Below are 19961 nucleotides of genomic sequence, written 5' to 3'. Positions count from 1 at the left end.
ATTAATAACATTGAGAAATGTTAGTGTTAATGCATTGATAAAAAGTAAGTTTTTCATTAAATTTAAAAGAATGGTTTACTATTTAATTTGTCCTGTTTTAAAAAATAACTTATGTTAATGTAAACATTTTCAAATTATTTATTACATTTTAATGATATCTTGCACATTACTAACAAATATAATTAACTTTGACCTCGTTTAATTTCTAAACATGAATATGTAAAAGTAAAAGTTTTTATTTATTTTTTACAGGTTTAAATTTTTCAGATGTATGACAGAGAAATGAAAATTAGGCAAGAATTAATTATTAGTTTAGATAATGCACACGACCTCCTTTTTTTGAATTGTGGAGATTGACACAACATCGTATAAAAGGTCAGAATCAAAACTAAAAAAGAAAAGATCGTAACAAGGTTATAGTCTACAATTCATTGTTATAAATCGTGAGGGAAAGATGGCCTAAATTATAATAACAATAACGATAGATCTTGTCACATAATCTTTGCTTCTATTCAGTAGCGCGATGTGGAACGTATGGTACTTATGGTTTAATTTCCAACTAACAGATACTCTCTAACTAAAATTAATGATTAAAAACTGAAAAAAAAATGAATTCAAATGCAGTTTTTTGGCAATTTTGATGTCTTTGTTCTTATTATATTTGGACATATAGAGAAGAATGAAACATTACAATTACACAGGTTTTGAAGCAATAACCAAAATAATTTTCTTGCATAATATTCTGTTACAAAATTATGCATGTAATCTATTTTTTCAATTTTTTGGATTGATATAATATTCCCACATCCTTCTAATGAAAGAAATCTACATGATTTCTTAAGAATTTCTGGTATCTTCCGAAAAATACTGTTTCAACGACTCCATTTTAAAAACTTTATTAGAAGACAAATTAACCGTGATCCCTATAAAATCCTCTAAATTTAATTATTTTAATTTACGTATTTTTATTTTTTAAATTTACACATTATTTAAGTATAAAATAAAATTAAAATGATTAAGTTACTATTATATACCCGTGATAATTATCCTACCAATTAATTCTAATCTATAAATGTTTTTTTAAGTTAAATAATTAAGCAAAGCAAATTACTAAAATATGATGTGAAATTTTTATAATTTTTGTGGAAACATTTTTCTAATTTTCCAGAAAATAATAAAATAAACCATGTTCTTTTTCTATAAAATAGGAAACTGCATTTGCGTGATTATGTTTACTAAAACAAAAATGTCATTAAATTAAATTTTTCCTAAAAATAATTTTCCGAACAATGATTGTTATTGCTTAAAATATATTATTTATGTACTTTACTAGTAATATTTTTATAGTCTTTTATAAACTTCTGTCCTACATAACTTACAAATATATTTATTCAGGTATAGATTTGCAATACATATAAATTTCATCTAAACAATTATAGATTCAAATAATTATTTTTAATTTATGTAAATAATATCAATTAAATCCTTATTTATTATTATTATTATTTTAAACTCAATTTTTTCGTTTTATTTTTAAAACAGAAAAATTATTTTAAAAGGTAAATTGAAATGTTTTTAAAAGCAAAACTAATTATACAATTAAGTTTTTATTTAAATTTAAATTAAGAGAATACGAAAACAAAATTTATTAAATAATGTATCTAGAAAATACTTTTTATCTAAATGTAAAATGATCTTACATACAAAAACTTCTACTAAGAAATTTTAATATTCTAATTAAGTGAATTAAAGATAGAATTACTTATTTATTTATTTTAATTCCATCCAAAAATGGATAATCAATTTTATTTTATCATTTAAACTATATCCAGTTTTATAGCTTGTTAATATGATAACTCAATCTAGATGATCGTTATGTTTTTAGGGCATCGTAGCGTGCTATTTGTTAGATGCGTGCAAGAAATTGCCCACTTGTTCCTTTAAATGGCATCATACTGAATAGAAAAATCATCAACGATTAAACAATCGTTTTCTTATTGGTACATATAATATAATTTATGTCTTGTTTTTATCTTTTGTTCGCATTCTTTTATTAAAGTCCAAAGATAAAGTCCTAGACCAATTTTTGAAATTTGGTGTATCATTTACAAGTACAAAAATTGGAGTTATGCATATGACCGTTTATATTTCATTAATTATTCAATGAAGAATGTGGAAGAGAAACAATAAATTAATTTTGAATTCACTTTTGTTTTTTATTCATCCACTTATTGATTATTAATAACTCATTTTCTTATTAATGAAATTTATTTTAAAGCTTATTAAACAAGACACGTTGCTTACTACATCAATAGAAGATAATAAATATATCTAGCAACGAATTCTGTTAATTAATTATAATATTTTAAATTTATTTTTCTTTAAAAATAAATAATAAAAACTGAACCAAATAATGCAATTCTCAGTTGTAAAGTTCTCAGTATAGAAATATATATATAACCTTATCAATTGATTAATTCTATTGTGCAGATTGATAAGAATCATAATCTAAAGAGGAAAAAAATTATCTAATTCTTTTAAAGTTTTTTCCTACTGTCTGACATTATTATAACGATAAATCGGATCTAATGCATCGTATACGAGTCTACGATATAAATAGAAACTTCTCTATCAAAATGTAGTAGTGATTTTCGTGTACGAAAAGATCGAAACTGATCGATAACATAACTTGTCTCGGCTTCAGCTTAACTTCATCAATCATTTAAAACTGTAAAAAAAAAAAAAAAAAGGTTAAAGATATGCGAAATCTTAGTCATGTATTGATTTATAATTATTTTTAGCTGATCATGTTTAAAATACAGTATATATATTTTTTTTAAGTTGATTTTTTATGTACTAGATGGCAGTAGAGTGCTACAGATAGCTTTTCTCCACCCTCATTTAGAGCTCCATTTGACAGTTTGTTGTCAGACAATGCTGAAAGTAATCAGTGTTCTGGATAATTAATTATACAGTTCACAGAGTTACTGTGTTACGTCAGAGATAGTGCAGTAATTCCAAACTTTATGCAAATTTTGTAAATGTTAGTTGTTGAAAAAACTTTTTTACAAAACTCCTACCAAACTGTTTAAATATTAATTTAAAACATAAAATTTATCTTTAAAAATAAATACATCCGAGATTTGAAAAAAAAATTCCATTCATAACTGTAAAGGGAAAAGATAGAGATAACCACATTCCATGGCAGACCTACAGTTCCAGTAAAGAAAGATGAGTCAGAATGTATACATTTCCATATAGGGAGGATTGTGACATGTTGAAAATAGGTTTGCATCTGTTAACTTCCTTTTTGAAATCACTTCCTGGCGTTAAACATCTTGTTCGCTTTATTCAATCGGGAGCAATATACTAATTACGGAGTTTTATTGCTTCGAAAAGTTAAAAAAAATTCTGGTATATGATTCATGATTTACTATGATCACGTATAACATAATAATAATAATAATAAAATTCTTGGTAAATATTTAAAATGACTCATAAATCAAAACAAACACTAGTAACGAGAATATTGTATGTGTAAACATTTCAGCCTACTGTATAATAAATTCGACTGCATCTTATAAATAAAAACATAGAGAAGTTAGGGAGAATGTCACCTCTGACCTGCTGAGTAATAGGTGATTGATAATAATCCTCAAATTTCTACCACCGAGTTAAAGTGAAGTGTGTTACATCCGGTGTTAAATGGACTGGACAACGTTAACTTCCCTTCTCTACTTGATTCGCACTTGACCAATATTAGGTTGAACTTAAGGAAAGATCCATCGTTGATAGATACTGTCCTTGTGAATTACTGACATAACTAATTACTGTAAACTTCGAACTAACTGCCATCCTTCTCTACTATCTAATCGTGTGACTAGTGATAATACCATACGGCTAAGGGGACCATCATTTAAATTGAGAGGAATGCACCAAGAACCTCATAAATCAAAGAGAAAAAGTCACTTCAGATATCATAACGTATTACTTTAACCATAATTTTGAACTTTGTATGCGTTATTTGAAAGTGATTTAAGGAATAATTTGAAGAGAAGTAAATATTAATTACCGGCTATAAATTTTAATTATTGTTTAAACATTGATATGGATTCTTTGAAATGGAACGAACCGGATTAGTTACAGTATCTCCTTTGAGGTTTAAAAATTCTCTCGAGATATAAAAAATAATAATAGATTTTAATTAAAAGTAGTAATATCTAATTATATGATATATATACTTTCTAATTTCACAATTAAAGTTATGATAACTTTATTGAATTTTATAATGTTTTAAATTTGTTTCGTGAAAAATGTTTAATGAAATTCGTAGGAAATACTTCGTTATCGCTGTTTTTCAATAATGTGGAGTCGTATTTCTCTACGTTAGAAATTCTAGGAACGGTGAAGAGATTTCGGTTTTGGGTATCTAAAATGTGTGAGAATGAATAAACACTATTGATTTATCGTCAGTCGTAGGCGTAGAAAATATATATGAAATAAAAACAAATATTTAAAATAAAAAAACATCAATATACTGATAATTATTGTATTATAAAGTAGGACGAGAGAAGAATGACTTAAATTTCCAAAAGAGGAATTCCTAGTCCTACTTTAAACTTTATGAGTGGTTGTGATGCAATGATCTAATCACTATAAAAATATTTTATTATTTATTTTATTTGACATATTTAGATATTTAGAGACAAATTTAATTTAGAGAAAGAAAAAAAATCTCTGTAAACTTACTCATGTATCTCAACATAAAAATAAAAATTTATACATAAAAAATATATTTATATACTAAAAAATAATGCAGTAATTCTATAAATAAAAATTATTTATAAATATATATTTTATTATTAAAGAAAATTTTATTTAATTGAAAATTTTTCAATGTAATTAAAATATTTTAAAATTAAATTTAAATACTGTATATATAAGTTTAAGAATTAGTGATTTTAAAATAAGGTTAAATTTTATTAAATTGAATAGAAAATTTTTAAAATATAAATAGGAAAAAATTGAATAATAGGAAATTATTTTTCTATTATATTTTATATTTTCTTTATTATTTTAATAGAAAAATGGCATTAACTTTGTTCATATTTTCTCTATTATTCTATTTTCATTTGATATCAAGAATTTTTCTAATACAAATTTTATTATTATTGTTTTTTAGAAAAATTGCTAAAATATTTTTTATTATTATGAATAAATATTAAATATTTTATCTTAAAATGGTTGATAGAGTAACATGAAAATTTTATGGTTACGAAACATTTAATTCCTTTGAATATTAAGGCTTTATGCTCTTCCGAGCTTGTCGTTTATCACCAGTTTATATAATGAAGTGATTTTAAATGTTTAAGAATTTCATTTACTCGAAATTTCACTTATGACAAAGCACAGATTAATATTAAGAGAGATGTAGGCCCAGATACCAGAGGCCAGCAAGGTATTTGACACAGACCCCAGATAAAGAAGCCCCAAAATTTAATCTTTTAGGTTAAAATCAATATGAAAGTGATATAAATTAAAGTTTATTTTAATAAATGGTATAAAAATCTATTTTAGATTTATTTAATTTATTTTATTCATATATTTTTATGGTTTTTGGACGGGTGTGATCCGTATATTTGCGTCTGATCCGTGTCCCATTTCACTTCTCTGAAGCCCGGAGAGAATAATATTCATCCCATATGAATAATCTCCCATAAAATTATTATATATTTTTGTGGGAGATTATTTCAAAATTTATTACGTTCGATTACAGCATTGGGAGGATTACACTACATTTTGAACTTAACCTCCAGATTTAAGTTCGAATATCTGGAATGAGCATAGATAAAATGAAGAGGTTCAATAAACTTATTGTCATTCACAGTGTTCCCAAATTAAAAACGGATCGAACTGACCCATAAGAATAGAAGGACGAGTAGCACTTCCGACTTCTTATTATTTACTCATTAGGGAGTCTGTGAGATCCTTATAGACGGAAAAACAAATCCAACCATCCATAACGTTATTTAAATGCCAGCACCTGATGTGTAGACTGTCTCCCGGAAAACCGTCCTTATTTCCTGTTGAATGCACCGAACACAATGTAATGGTTTTGTACAAAGACAAAATTTATCATATTAAGAGAGAAACAGAAATCTATTTTTAGTTTTTTTACTTAATTAAGCATAAATAAGCATTTTCAAGGGACAAATTTTCTCTTTTTTATTTTTCATCACCGAACGGTGACGTTCGCAGATGTATTTTTACGACATTTCTGTGTACAGAGTCTCATTTTTATATAGTGTATTTTTACGTGTGATAATTTTTCTTTCTCCATTCGTGATCGATGTACTACGTCATCAACAGGCCATTTACCTGTTAGAGACACGTGTTTCTTTGCCTAGAAGCACATTAACCCTGACATGTATATATTTATAGAAAAAAAAATCGAGACCAGGAAAATATCTTCACGTGTGACGCTTCATCCCGCACGTGTGCTATATTTCGATCCACACACGAGCTTACTCGTCGATAACCGCAGAGCGATACAGCCATCTTAGCTTCCTGTAGGGTGACTAATCAGTAGGCACGTTGCAGGTCACGTGATCGCGAGTGCACCGTCACTGGTTGCTTTTGATGGTTCTTCCATATATGGTGAACGAGACCCGGTTTTCTGATCTGTGGTGGAACTGTGAGTTTTGTCTGCGTTGACTGCTAGTTATCGTAGCATTGGAGGACGTTTTACCGACAAAAGGTGAGATCTGTAGTCTTATTTAGTCTATTACACTTATCACGTAAGACAGGGTTAACGTTCGCGTAAGAAAATGCAAATGTTCGAATTACTATATTATTATTACTATTATTACATAGAAATCATCCCACCGAATTTTTCCATTTATGAAATGTATTTAAGTAAAAATTGATAAGTTTCATTCACGTGGATTATCATCCATCATCGGTTTCGTTGTTTGGATCATTACTTATTAAATTAAAGAGTTCCCTCGGTTTGTGTTCGTTTCATCTCCCTTTAGTGGAGGAGAAATTCATTTTCTCCAACACACTGCGGGCATTGTTGCAGTACAGACAGTATTAGATTGAATAACCCTGGGGGGATTTACAGTCTGTACCTTTTTTCTACAAAATATTTTTTAACTAATATATGAAATTTTGGATTCTTCTCTTCAGTTTGATTCTGTGAGGAATTAAAAATACTTTTTTTAGTATTGTAAAGATCGATCTTTTATAGCAAACATAATTTTTAAGTTAGATTTTCCTTTCTTTGTCGAAGATGTTTAATTTAGCTTCATCGTGATTATTAAAGATGGTAATGTTTGTAGAGCAAATATTGATATGCAGCAGAATCATCTTTTGAGCTTGCCGTTCGGATCCATTCCTAACTGCAAATGGAAGTTCCAGACCTACATTTTTTCGGGAAAGGAAGCTACGTCAATGTAGATACTGTAAAATGCCTCTAAATTCTATTTATTTGTAAAATTACTCGAAACAAAACCTAATTGTTTCTAGTAACCTAAATTTTAGAAACCGGAGACCTTTAAAAAGTGGATCACTTTTTAAATGACGTCTTACAATGAATGATCCAAACCTTTAAAAAGATCTATTCACTTTTGATTTTAAAGAATCGAATTTGAGTTTTTAATATAGGAAATTAGAACTAATATACTTTGCAATTATATTTGATTTCTTTTTTTTATTGAGGTCACACGATGAGCTTGTGCTACTCGTAACCTTCTTACATATCTGAACTAGATCAGGGTGTCTCGTCGTGGATGTCATTCCCGGTTTTATCTTCCTCATTAGATGGATTAAAGACGACATTTATTATATCCAGACTGTAAAATGACATCAGTCACAAGCCATTCCAAACAAAATTTTACAGCAGATAATTAGTCTCCTTCGATGATACATTTCTACTAATAAGATCTGCGTAGGTGGATGAAGAAAAGGGTCTTTGTCCTATTAGTATCGATCCTGCTGTTCTGAGATTTTTAGCTTGCTGATTTAATTCTGAGGGAGGAAGTATAAAAATCAAATGTTTTGCATATTTGAATGATGCATTTTGTAATAATCTTTTTTGATTATCAATTCAGTTCCGATTTGAAAGGTAAACTTATTGAATATCGTTCCTTGAATTTATCAGCTGACATATTAAAAATTTATTTTAATATTTATATTTTAAATTTATTATTATTTGATCTGTTTTTAAAGATGGAATTATCATAAGTTAACTGAGAACTTTCAAGAGGCCAATAGTGGGTGTTTTTTAGGAAATTTTTATTCTAAAAAAACACTGTTTCAAAGACTCCCCTCCAAACATTTTACGGAATATTTTTAACTTTAGTAAGCTTATAATGGGTAACGTTGTTAGTTTTTTATATAGGATAGAGAAAAGTGTAACCGAGTTTCATCCCTTGCACCACTAGTTACAATAATTTCTGAATTAATTGATGGAACTAACAGATGTTATAGTCGTCTTTTTTGTACCTTCATAAAAACAGAGCTGATATTAAATTTATTCGGGATTTGATATATAAGCTTATGTCTATACCCAATTTTAGAATGGAAAATCGATATGTTGCAGCAATATCCACACCAGCGGACAATGGTATGTCAATGACTCCTGAATTTTTAAATCTTTCTGGGCTGTTTCTAATATATTTGATCGATGCGTGTTATTTTGAACACCAGCTCCGAAGGGATGTAGTGAATATTCTATAGTATAAAGTATTTTTCGATCAGTCGGATCGAACTTGATCGATCGAAGCCTTGAGGGTATACGGTCGGTTTTTTAAGAAACTCGTAACCTTATCTTAAAAATAGTTCTAATGGAATCATGATGTTCGGTGTTACATCCGGCAGGTGAATCGAACGGGGTCGGGACAGAAGTAGAATATCTTCTAGTTATCGAAGCGTGCAGAGGCCAATGATAATCAGTGGACTGTAACATCAACCGACTTGGCATCGAACACCTGCATCTTATAGTTGCCACTTGAAAACAATCTCCACGATAAGCATTAGCATGGAAAACGGCCAGAATGGATGTTTCCTTTTTTTATGCTCGAACCTAGACCTACATAAAACGGTCGTTTTAAAACCATCGGGTTTTTCAACTTGTTAAAAGAAACCAGTTTTGTAGCTGTGTTGACCTTTCCTTCTTTCTTCATATCCTCCTGACCGGTGTCGCCACAAATTTCTGAACCTGTCTGGTTCTTTCGCCCTTCATTATCATCTTCAAACATACATGCCTAGATTTATTGCTAAACTCCCTTTATATATCTGTGGTAAGCAGATTGATTATCCTTATTGTCATCTATCGATGATCTTCAATTTAATATTGTAGGAATCTTCCATCTGTTTATAATAATTATTAAGATTTTTACAATTTAAATGTAATTTCTTTATAATAATCGAGAAAATAGTTGTATTTAATCAATTTTTGAATTAAGCTGAATTACAGTTTCCGTAAGCTAAACCTTAACAGTACGTTTACAGTTTCCGTTTCCGTACAAAGAACAGTTAACGCGAATAAAAACAAACCTATTACGTACGAGTTATAAGATTCCATAAGCTAATCAACAGAATTGTTATCACTAAAAAAGGGTAGATACTTAAATTTTCTGGCTCCAGACTGCTGAGTAGACTATGACTCATATCTAGGCCTATCATAATTGTAGTGGCGATTCAGTAAATCGAAAGTACCACATCCAACCGTGTGTAGACATTCAATGGCGGGCCTACCTTTAATGACTCAGCATTGGGAGCAGATAAATTTGGGGGTGCATATAGATGAGTCAACCACGCCTGGCGGTGTCTTTTCAAACAGTTACTTCATATATATCGCCAAGTTTTTGCTCACCCAATTTTCCACAATATTCGCTTATAAACGAATGTAATTTTAGTTTAATAATTAAAACCTTTAATTCAATTCAGTGATTTAAAGTTTAATGGCGTAGAATGATGGTTTGTTATAAAATACGCTTTAATAATTATGTAAGAAACCGATCCGTTAACATCTGTAAACATTAGATTAGATTTACAAATAAGAAATCCTACTGTTATTTACTCATCCAAATAATTACAAATTCAAATAAATCTTTTCATGCAGAACTGTTTAAGGATTCTTTTCTATCTTTATATCTTTTGAATAATATAAATTATAATATCTAATGGCAATACAATGTCTCAATTATAAATGTATATTTAGCGAAATTTTATAATTTTACAAATCATTGCTTTCAAATGCAATTTTTAAAATTATCTTCATAAATTTAAAATAGTTTTGAGGATTTTTATCAAAAGATTGCATTAAAATTTGCATAATAATAATAATAAATGAAAGTCCTGTCTTGTTTGACACTTAAATAATTAAATAATATTTCTTTCTTTCAATAAGACACAACCATTTTCCTCATTTTTCTTTACATCCATCTTCATAAAATATCAATAAATCTATTTTTATCCTTACCCTTTACGTGAAGCGGCTTTGTCATCAGATTCTTCTATTCGTTTACGAATTTCTTTTAAAGTCTTATCAGTTATAAAATAAACAAAATTAACAAAATTTTAACCTAATTAATAATACGTCAATGAAAGTTATGCTAAATTATCAGAGAACGTGGGAGACATTTTCTTTTGCTAGTTTCGAGATCAATGTTTTTAAAATTTAAAACCCCACTTAACTTTTTTTTAGATACGAGCCACTTGCGTGTTTAAAAAGTATGCAAGTCATGATTTTCACAACTATATCTTATGAATAACAAGTATATTTATGATATTCCAAAGTGTTTCCAGTTATTCATTCAGGAACTTTTATCTTTTTCTGATTTGTAGACTACTGAAAGGTATATAACTTGAAGTATAAACTTGACTAGATTTATATTATTTTTAGGAAATTTTCTAATAAATCAAAGCAACCTATCCAGTTATGTTGTAATTGTCCAGTCATGCCAAAACACAGCGTGTTACCAAGAAAATTTGTGGCAAGGTGGACAAGCACAGATCTTGATTCGATCACTATTTTTTGATTTTGATTCGACCCTGGACACCATCCCGACATAATACTGTCATGTCCTATGATATACTAAATCGCTTATTTTTCAGTTTTTTTTAAATACAAAGATAATATTTATTCGAATGCATGTATCAAAGTTTAATTGATACGGAAAGGATATTGACATTGCTAAATAAATAGATTACATATACGAATGTGGTAAATAGTGATATTTTATATTTTTGCGCTTTTATTTATTGTAGAAAATTATTTATTTTTTTATAAACGTGTTGGTTATGGACCACTGTGTTCAAGATACGAAGTTCATGTGGATCAGTTCGGTGAACTTTTTAATCCAAGTTAAGCATCGGATCATTAATCAATGATCCGATGACTTAAAGGTCATTGTCTTTCTTGATTTTTAATCTTTGTTTCTATATTTTAAATATGATAATTTTTGTGATTTTATGCAAAAGTAATCTTTACAGTTAATACTTAACCTCGTAATATTTTTTAATTTTTAAGTTAAAATTCTTGTTCAAAATCTCCTTTCAAAAAAAGGGGGTATTTTACATCCGGAAAAGCGGCGGGGTAAAAGGCTAAACCTTAAAATTTGCATATGTTTAACATTGTTATATTTTAGGCAATATTTTTCCTGTTTATAGAAAGTTACACGAAGCAATGAACTAAGAAAATTGTTGGACATTGACATTTTACGGATGCGAAAAATAGTATATTCAGAATTTTTAACGTGTTTATCCGTTAGTAAACCGAAGAATGAAATACCATCGACTTTCGCTCATAAAACTACTTTTTTTTGTCAACATTCGAGACAGTATTTTGACATTAGGGAATTTCCAATGTGGTTTACTGGAAAAGATCCATCTTCAGATAGCATTCCTTTATAGTGTACGCATTCCTGGATTGTGTCCAAGTGGCCATGGTTTAGTTTCTAGCAGACATCGTAAAAACTCGAGCAAATTGGCAGACAAAACAAATATTAGTATGACAGATGAAACACTTTGCAAACTCTCCAAGAATTTACATAGTTTTTCGATGTATTTAACCTGCTATTTCCTATTCTCTTCTAGTCATATGTTTATTTTTATTATTATTAGGAATTAATTTAACGAATTTATCGTTAATTCGTACGAAAGTGATAAACTTTTCTCTTGATTTTTTTTTTCAGTAAGAGTTCTAATATTTTAAAACACTTTTCGTGATAATTTAAATATTTTTCGTGAAAAATTAATTATTCTGAACTTTTCTATTAAACTTTGAGCGAATAAATGTTTATTATTGGTGAGATTTATTATTCTTCATCTAGAATTTCTCATTAAATTTCGAATTATTTTTATTTATTTTTAAAATAAGGAATTAAAATTTTAAAATTAATTTTAAAAAACGATTTTAAACTTTTAAATTGAAAAGTTTTTAAAAACTTTTTTAACAATTTTTAAACCATTTGAAAAATGGGGACATTATATAAAGTACTAAATATAGAAACATTGTTTGTCGGTTCGCATTACTTTTTTGGAAATGTCACCCAATTATTTTCTAGAATATCTTGTGTATCGTATATCAAGTAAATATTTAAATGCCATTTTAAATATAATTTATTTTTTATATAATGTATACATACATTAAAAAAGTTGAGCTTGTCAAATAACTTAATCTTAATATAAGCTTAAATAATGACGTCTCCAGACTTTTCCATATAAAAATAAAGAACGGGGAAAAAATTGCACGTCTCAAGTAACATATTACCACTCAGTTTTAACAATCCTTGATGCTACATAAACGTTGTAGAATCCATTACTTCTGAAGCTTCATTAATATTTTATGAACTCCTTAGTACTGTATTAATGTTACCAATGCAATTAAGTTGTTTTAACATCAGCGTAACTTATTTATTTAGCTTTTTAAACAAGGAAAAATAAATAATTATAGCTTTAAAAAAAGCAGCAGCACAATCACTGAATTTGTATGCTAATCCAGATTTAAATTGAAAGTTATTTGGTAACGTTATTCTTTGAAAGAAATTCCGGTGCTTACCACAGCAAACACTCTAAAGCTATAGAAATGAAAGTGAAATGACATTTAAAAGGAAATTCGTGACAAAAAAAACCGATCAAAACTGATTCAATTCGCTTTGTTAAAATGCCAAAAGCATGAAAATAAACTCTTAAATATAACTAATTTTACTGTTATTGATGAATCCTGATATCCTTTTTGCGTTAATTAATAGTTTGTATTGTGTTTTTTTGTGTATGAAGCAACAACAAAAAAAAAGAGGATTTGTGATAGGAATTTGGTAGTTGCAATCATTTCTAACTAACCAATTCCCTCTCGCAACATTGATACTTTCGGGTCAAATGGTCACATCCTGAGTATGATTCAATAAAGAACTTACATCCTTAGTAAAAACAATGTTAAGATTATATATATATATATATATATATTGATTTATATAAAATTTAATTCTTTATTGTTCAATTGTATTCGTTTCGTTGATATTATTTCTTTTGAGAAATTGAAATTAAAAATTATCATACATATATATATAATTTTTTAAATCACTTCTTTCTTATATAAAATTAAAAATATAATAATAATAATAATAATAATAATAATAATAATAATAATTTAGAAATATATTTTCATTTTTAGCCTCAATGTTTAAAGAAGTTGCTCAAAAATGAGTATTTTTGAAAGGGATAGAAACGTATTTAAAAAAAAAAATCAAAATTAATTTCTTAAATAGGAATTTCAGTTGAAATTATCCTTGAAAAATAATGAACAAATTTATAAATATGATAAGAAAATTTAAGATTTGTAGATAAATAAAAAAAATCCGGATTACTCATATTATCTGCTTATGTACTTGGGAGGTATCTGTCTGTAAATACGCCTACGTGCATTCAGAAAAGGATATACTCAAATACACGGACTTGCCTATTAAGATATAAGATATACTTGTTTGTTTTCGAGATGATATCCCATTAATTCTAGGATAAATTATCCTATTTTTTATTAAAAAAATTTTTTTAAAACAATACTAAATTATTCCTTTTTAAGAGCCTGAAGCATTCCGGAAACAGACCTTATTATTGTAATAATAAATTGTTTTTAATGTAAATTTGCATTTTTTTTTTAACTTTTACAGATTATTTCAAATCCTTTTTTTAAAATCACGATACATTAACTCTTCCATTAATTTTATGTTAAAGCTATAATTTGTAACTAAAAACTAAAAGCCCGCGTTTTTATGTGCAATTAAAATAAATCCGAAAAAATAATTCGAAATTTATTACATTAAAAATAATAAATATATTTATTTGATTCTAAGATTTAATCTAAAGAAATATTCTAAAAAAACTCAATTGCAGTTCAATGAACTTCAAAAAAAACCTTATTTTTATTAAGTAATTATCATTTTATGCTTTTGGCGAATTGATTTTCTTAAATTGTCATTTTAGATTTAAATATTTTGACATTTGATTTCTACATCTTTTTAATAATTATAATTTTCAATTCATGATTAAGCTCTACCCTCTGGAAGTATTAATAAAAATTTGTACGTAGAGGTGTATATATATATATATAAATTGAAAACTTTTAATATATATTTTCCTAACTTTTTATAAATTCAAATCAAAACCTGAATTTCCAGATCGATTAAATATAAAGTGAAGTAAAACGTTCTTCACGATAAACAATCTTAAGTAATCCTGATCAACATGATCAGGTGCAGTAAATTCATTCATTATACATACAGTTGAAAGAAAAGGAAGATCATATCGAAAAATGATCGTTTTATTATTACTTAATATCTTTTTTCTAATATTGTTGATGAACACCTTTCATACAAAGAACAGAAGATTAATCTTAGTTTTTCTACTTAAACAATATACGTTCGAATTTAGAGGTCTCAGAAATCTGGATACTTTCAAAGATTTTATAATTGCGAAATTTAAAGTAATTAATATTTTTAAATTCTAGGAAGACTTATATAACTATAAACGTAACCTAATAAAAAGTGTGTTAATGTGTAAAAGAAGTTATGATCTGTGGGATTCGATTGAACTTAATTCGATCCATTCTGGCTTTCAAGTGTACTTCTGTGGAATGTGATAATTCTACATTTTCTTCATGTAAACAATATTCGTGTTATCAGTGGAGAGTTATTGGATTTCTGAAGTGGCCAATTTGGCCCGTAACTTAGTATCCAACTATAAAGTTTATTTATGAAAGAATCACTTTGAAAAATATAGTAATTATTTTTTTTATTATTAAATCGTGTATAGATTTATTGGGAAATTATAATTTGGATAATTTTTACATTTTTTTTTCTTTATGTATTTTTTATTTCAAACAATTTAAAATGTTTCAGACAGAAATATTACTTTTTTAGTCAATAATTATTAAGAATCCTTTATTAAAAAGCAGAATAATAGACAAATAAGAAATAAAAAACCGAACAAAAATGTACGAAGCTAAAAATAATTTAATATTAATGTTTAAAAAGGGATCCAGCTCGACTTTCCTTACGATAAAATAATAATTATCATGTAAAATATTTGACTAATAAAATGAAATTGGGAGTTTGTATTTAGGGATTCATTCTTATCAAATCTGCAAATATCATTGGAAATCTTGCATCATCTAAAATTATATATTTAGTACGTTATATTGTACTGTACATTATATAATATACATATGTATGTATATTAATTTCAGATGATGCAATGTTGTGTGTGCGTGTGTACTTACTCGATGCGTGTGTATACTATTATTTTAAGTTTAAGTAATGATTTTAAAATATTTCTGAAAACAATTTCCATCAAATAAATGAAGATTTAGTTTCTCAATTTAAACTTAACTGGTATAGAAATATTTAGACAATTATTTTGGAGATAAAATCCAGCAGTTACCTGTCATATTTACAATCAACTGAAAGGAATGGAATTTGAATTGCCCTGTTTTGGTTCTTCCGTGCTATCATATCTAGGTCGGCAGACAATAGATGCACTAGCACATGTCCTATCGCGTTGTGGAGAACCTCTTGTTGTTATATCGAGATAACTCGTTCCGACTATTTTATTCTTATCGTCACTACATCGAAATGAGAACTCGTGTAATGTAAACTCGCGGAGAGCCAGATAAAATTTGTAATAATTGAGCTTCTCATTACCAACCGATCTTTAACTGTTAAGTATTATCTTGCTCAGTTTTTTTTCCTACGTCTGAATTTTCGTATATTATAATGCGAAATTTGTCTGGTGAGAGATGTTAACAATGATGTAAGTCGGTATCTTGTACTGCGCTTGAAGAAAAAATAATTTATTTTTTTTTTATAAATGCCGTATAATTTACTCGTGGTTATAGTTGACAAATTCTTTAGAGGAGGAGGGAAAGACAGTATTTGGCTTATCTACTTTCACATAGCGAGACAAACTAACCATATGGTGGGGTCATTCTGTGCATCAGTTCTATTTTAACTTGCTGTTGACGTGATTTATGGCTTAGAAGTTAAGATACATATACTTTTTTTGTTTTTTTTATGAGCGCTTTGATAATTTTGATGTATAAACACTCGGGCAAATGTTTATAAAATACCACGATACTAATTTACATGTAGCCTTCGATGGCGCACGGCAAATCATCACGAATTTAAACATTCGTGTTAGATCTTTTTAAAAAGATTTTTACATGATCCAAACGCTAATTACTGAATTAGCTATTCATGAATTGCATTCAAGGTTTTTTAAAGAATTGAAAAATAGATCTAATTATTATTATAGACAAGTTTAGGTATTTTAATTTGCATGAAGAATTAAGACGTAACGTTCTGCAGAACTGCCAGACATCAAATCAATAATCCTGTCGACTGTCGAATTGAGTTTTGTGCATAGAGTTAATGTAAAATGGAAATATTCTCATCATAGAAAGCAACACGAGCGGAAAGGTAGAGTTGAATGGACGAGCTACCATGCTTAATTTTTTTAAAAATATATATATATATTTATTTTTTTTTCTACAAAGAAGCAGCTGTATGTGGAAACTTTAAGATAAAGATCGAACAGGTATAAAAGGGACAGTGGTACTTCTAAATTAATACAAAAATCTTTGCGTTGTAATTAGCGTGTCCGCATTTGCGTGTTTAGTCGTGGTTTCGTTACACGCCAATTGTGGAGTACTAGGTTCTTCTATCTTCGATCTTTTTTCTTTTCATCAGGTATTCATTCGTCCATGTTTGGTTGTGGTTATAAGGTTACGGTTCACATAGCTATACATTTACGCTTGAAAGTGTTTTAAGTAGAGAATAAAGTTTAAATTTTTCTTTTAGAAAAATCAAACTGTGTTTTATCTTTTTGGTGAAAACTAAAAGAAAATTTGCCATTGAAATTATAGAACTGACAAATAAAATAAATCCAAAAAAGTATTTTATTTATCAATTGTAAATTTCGTCGTAGCATTTATGTATAAAATATTTTTACATTGGAAATGAATAAATATAACTCCTCCTCCTTCGATAAATTAAAAAAATAAATTTTAAATTAAGGAATTTATCATTATAATCAAATTTCTGTTTCTTCTCTTTTCATATTTTATTTCTTATATAGAAAAACTTAATTTAGGTGGCACACCCAAATGGCACAACTGAATGCATTAGTAGTCATGCCTTAAAAATTAAACTGCACATTTGTGTTTGTATGCTATCAGTATTTTGTAATTGAGGAAAAATATTTTGTTAAACTAATTTTCTTACTTTCATTAAAAAAGTTTTTTATTATAGTTAGAAAACTCCTGTTTTCAACGTAATTTCTCTAAAGAAGAGAGAGAAAAGAAAGAGAAAACATTGCTTATTTTACATTAATTACACTTTTTCTTGTAAGCTAGTCAGGATAAAAACATTTTCAATTGTTTTAAAATTCTTTTGAGCTATAAATAAAGGTAAATTTGAGTTAAAGGACTGAAGGCTATATCCTGTTTAAGAGGAAATATTGCGTTTTTGTCTCTATCACCTAGATAATTTTCTTATCGCCCCACTCTCACCTTCAGACTTTGATATCAAAGTTCATAATGATAGTTTCCATCGTTTCGACGTATTTATTAAATATAACTAGTTTTTACATTATTTAAAATAAGTCATAAACTTATATCCGTTAAGTTCTTTTTATCCTGTTGTTTATCTGAATAATATACAATAAGTTTTTATCCTTTTAACGAAAATATGTATTTTTTGTACGATGTTTAAAGTACTGCTTTAAGTGAATCTTATTAATTTATAATGCTTAAACTTCTCAAGTTGTAGTCTTCTAACATTATCTTGCAAATTAGTGCATTGCAAAAAAGAGAAAAAAAAAACAATGGTATTGTCATAAAAAATTAGTAATGCTGTAAATCTATGCATGTTCGATCATGTGTTATGAAAGTCGTTGATCTCACAATTCCCGCAAAACTCAGATTCTCAAAACAGAAAATGGCCAGAATTGTTCCAAAATTAATAAGTTAGAGTAATTCAGAAATAAAATAAAATTAGAATAGAATCTTCACTTCAGAATTATTATTCTTGATACATTTTTTTAAACCTGCCATATGTCTTGCAACTTTTTTAATTTGTATTAAATGATAATTAAGGAATAAATTATTCTTCCAGATAATTTTTTGCTTGTCATTTAAACATACACTTTTAAAACTAGAGTATTACAAAGGGGCGCTGCCATCTGCTAATTCTCAAAACAAGTCGGTCTGAATTTGTAGACAGCCACACAGCACAAATGTCACATCTGGAACGACTTTTCTTACAAACACGTGTCTTTGGTAGGAAGTGCTACTTCTGAAATATTCGATTTCTGATCGTGTTTTTATTGTAAATGTCGTCATAAATCTTTAAGCGATATTCCTTGCACCCGAATGCTGTTTGTAACCAACGAAGGACCTTGCAAATGTAGGTCGAATGGTATGAATCCTAACAACGAATTCTAGAAAAATTTGACTGGATGTATATCAGTCGTTCTTCCTGTTATGCCGGTCTTTGATTTAGCTTTATTCTAAATACCTGATTGGTAACAATATCTAGGTTTGTTGAAATTGAAATAACTTTAATGAACAGCTGCTTAAAATATAGATTCTTAATTATCAGAGTTTTATTTATTAAAGTGCGCTAATAGGAAAAGTTTTATCACGAAAATATTTTTCTATAATAAATCTAAGCTGATGAATGCTTAATTCGCAGCTTAACCCACTGATATTTGTGACGTTGTATATTGTTAACTGTACAGTACACGTCAAAGGAGGGTGTAGATCCTTCGTGACCTCGGTCACGTAATGTGCCGTGAAAGAGCACAATTCTCCCGAAAAAAAACTCAATATTTACGCGATTGTTATATCTGGAAAAGATCTTAAAACAAATTTTCAGCATTGTGAATAAACTGTTAATGCTATTTATGCATGGCTGACTTTATTTATAAACTTTACATAAAATTTGAATTTCATTTTCACATAGTATACGCTTCAGAAGTTTCGCAAATCTTCGTTTTCGGGAATTATTGCATAATAATGATTAAATTTTCCAGTTAGTCCGCTGCAGGAGATGGATTCTTTTGTTTATGCTTGGTTGTTAACGTTGCTCGCTCCCTTATTAGCGTATTTTGTCTCATTAAAATTTATTAGCTGCAGATTAAACTGTCAATAAACGTCAATTTTGATTTCTGTATCTTCTTTTGTATTCTAATTCAAGTATGAAATAGCTTTCTTTCTAATTTAGTCGCATTTTGAATAAAGTTATAAATAAAATAAAATAAAATAAAACTTATTTTAAAACAGTCTAATGACTAATACAATAGATTTTAAAATTTTTATAGTAATATTTTTTATTAAAAATTGCATCTTTTGTAATCCTAAAATAAATTTCATTTTAAAGATAGTTTATAAAACTGTGTAG

General features: G+C 27.8%; 1 protein-coding gene across 16 annotated transcripts in view; it reads left to right on the top strand.

Moving 5' to 3' along the window:
- Positions 1–6602: 6602 nt before the first annotated feature.
- The window catches only part of LOC136976541 (uncharacterized), a 100667-nt gene continuing 87308 nt past the window's right edge, over positions 6603–19961 (top strand). For 15 of the 16 annotated variants that reach the window (XM_067271869.1, XM_067271868.1, XM_067271866.1 and 12 more), the window contains exon 1: positions 6603–6757. The gene's annotated coding sequence lies outside the window, so the exon portion shown is untranslated. The remainder of the gene's footprint in view (positions 6758–19961) is intronic. The other variant, XM_067271871.1, reaches the window with a different exon arrangement.

This window comes from Centruroides vittatus, unplaced genomic scaffold (genome assembly GCF_030686945.1).
Source record: "Centruroides vittatus isolate TY-2023 unplaced genomic scaffold, ASM3068694v2 contig_401, whole genome shotgun sequence".
In the NCBI taxonomy this organism is placed as follows: Eukaryota; Metazoa; Arthropoda; class Arachnida; order Scorpiones; family Buthidae; genus Centruroides; species Centruroides vittatus.
Note: the sequence above shows the minus strand (reverse complement) of the source record. Positions and strands in the feature narration are given on the sequence as shown.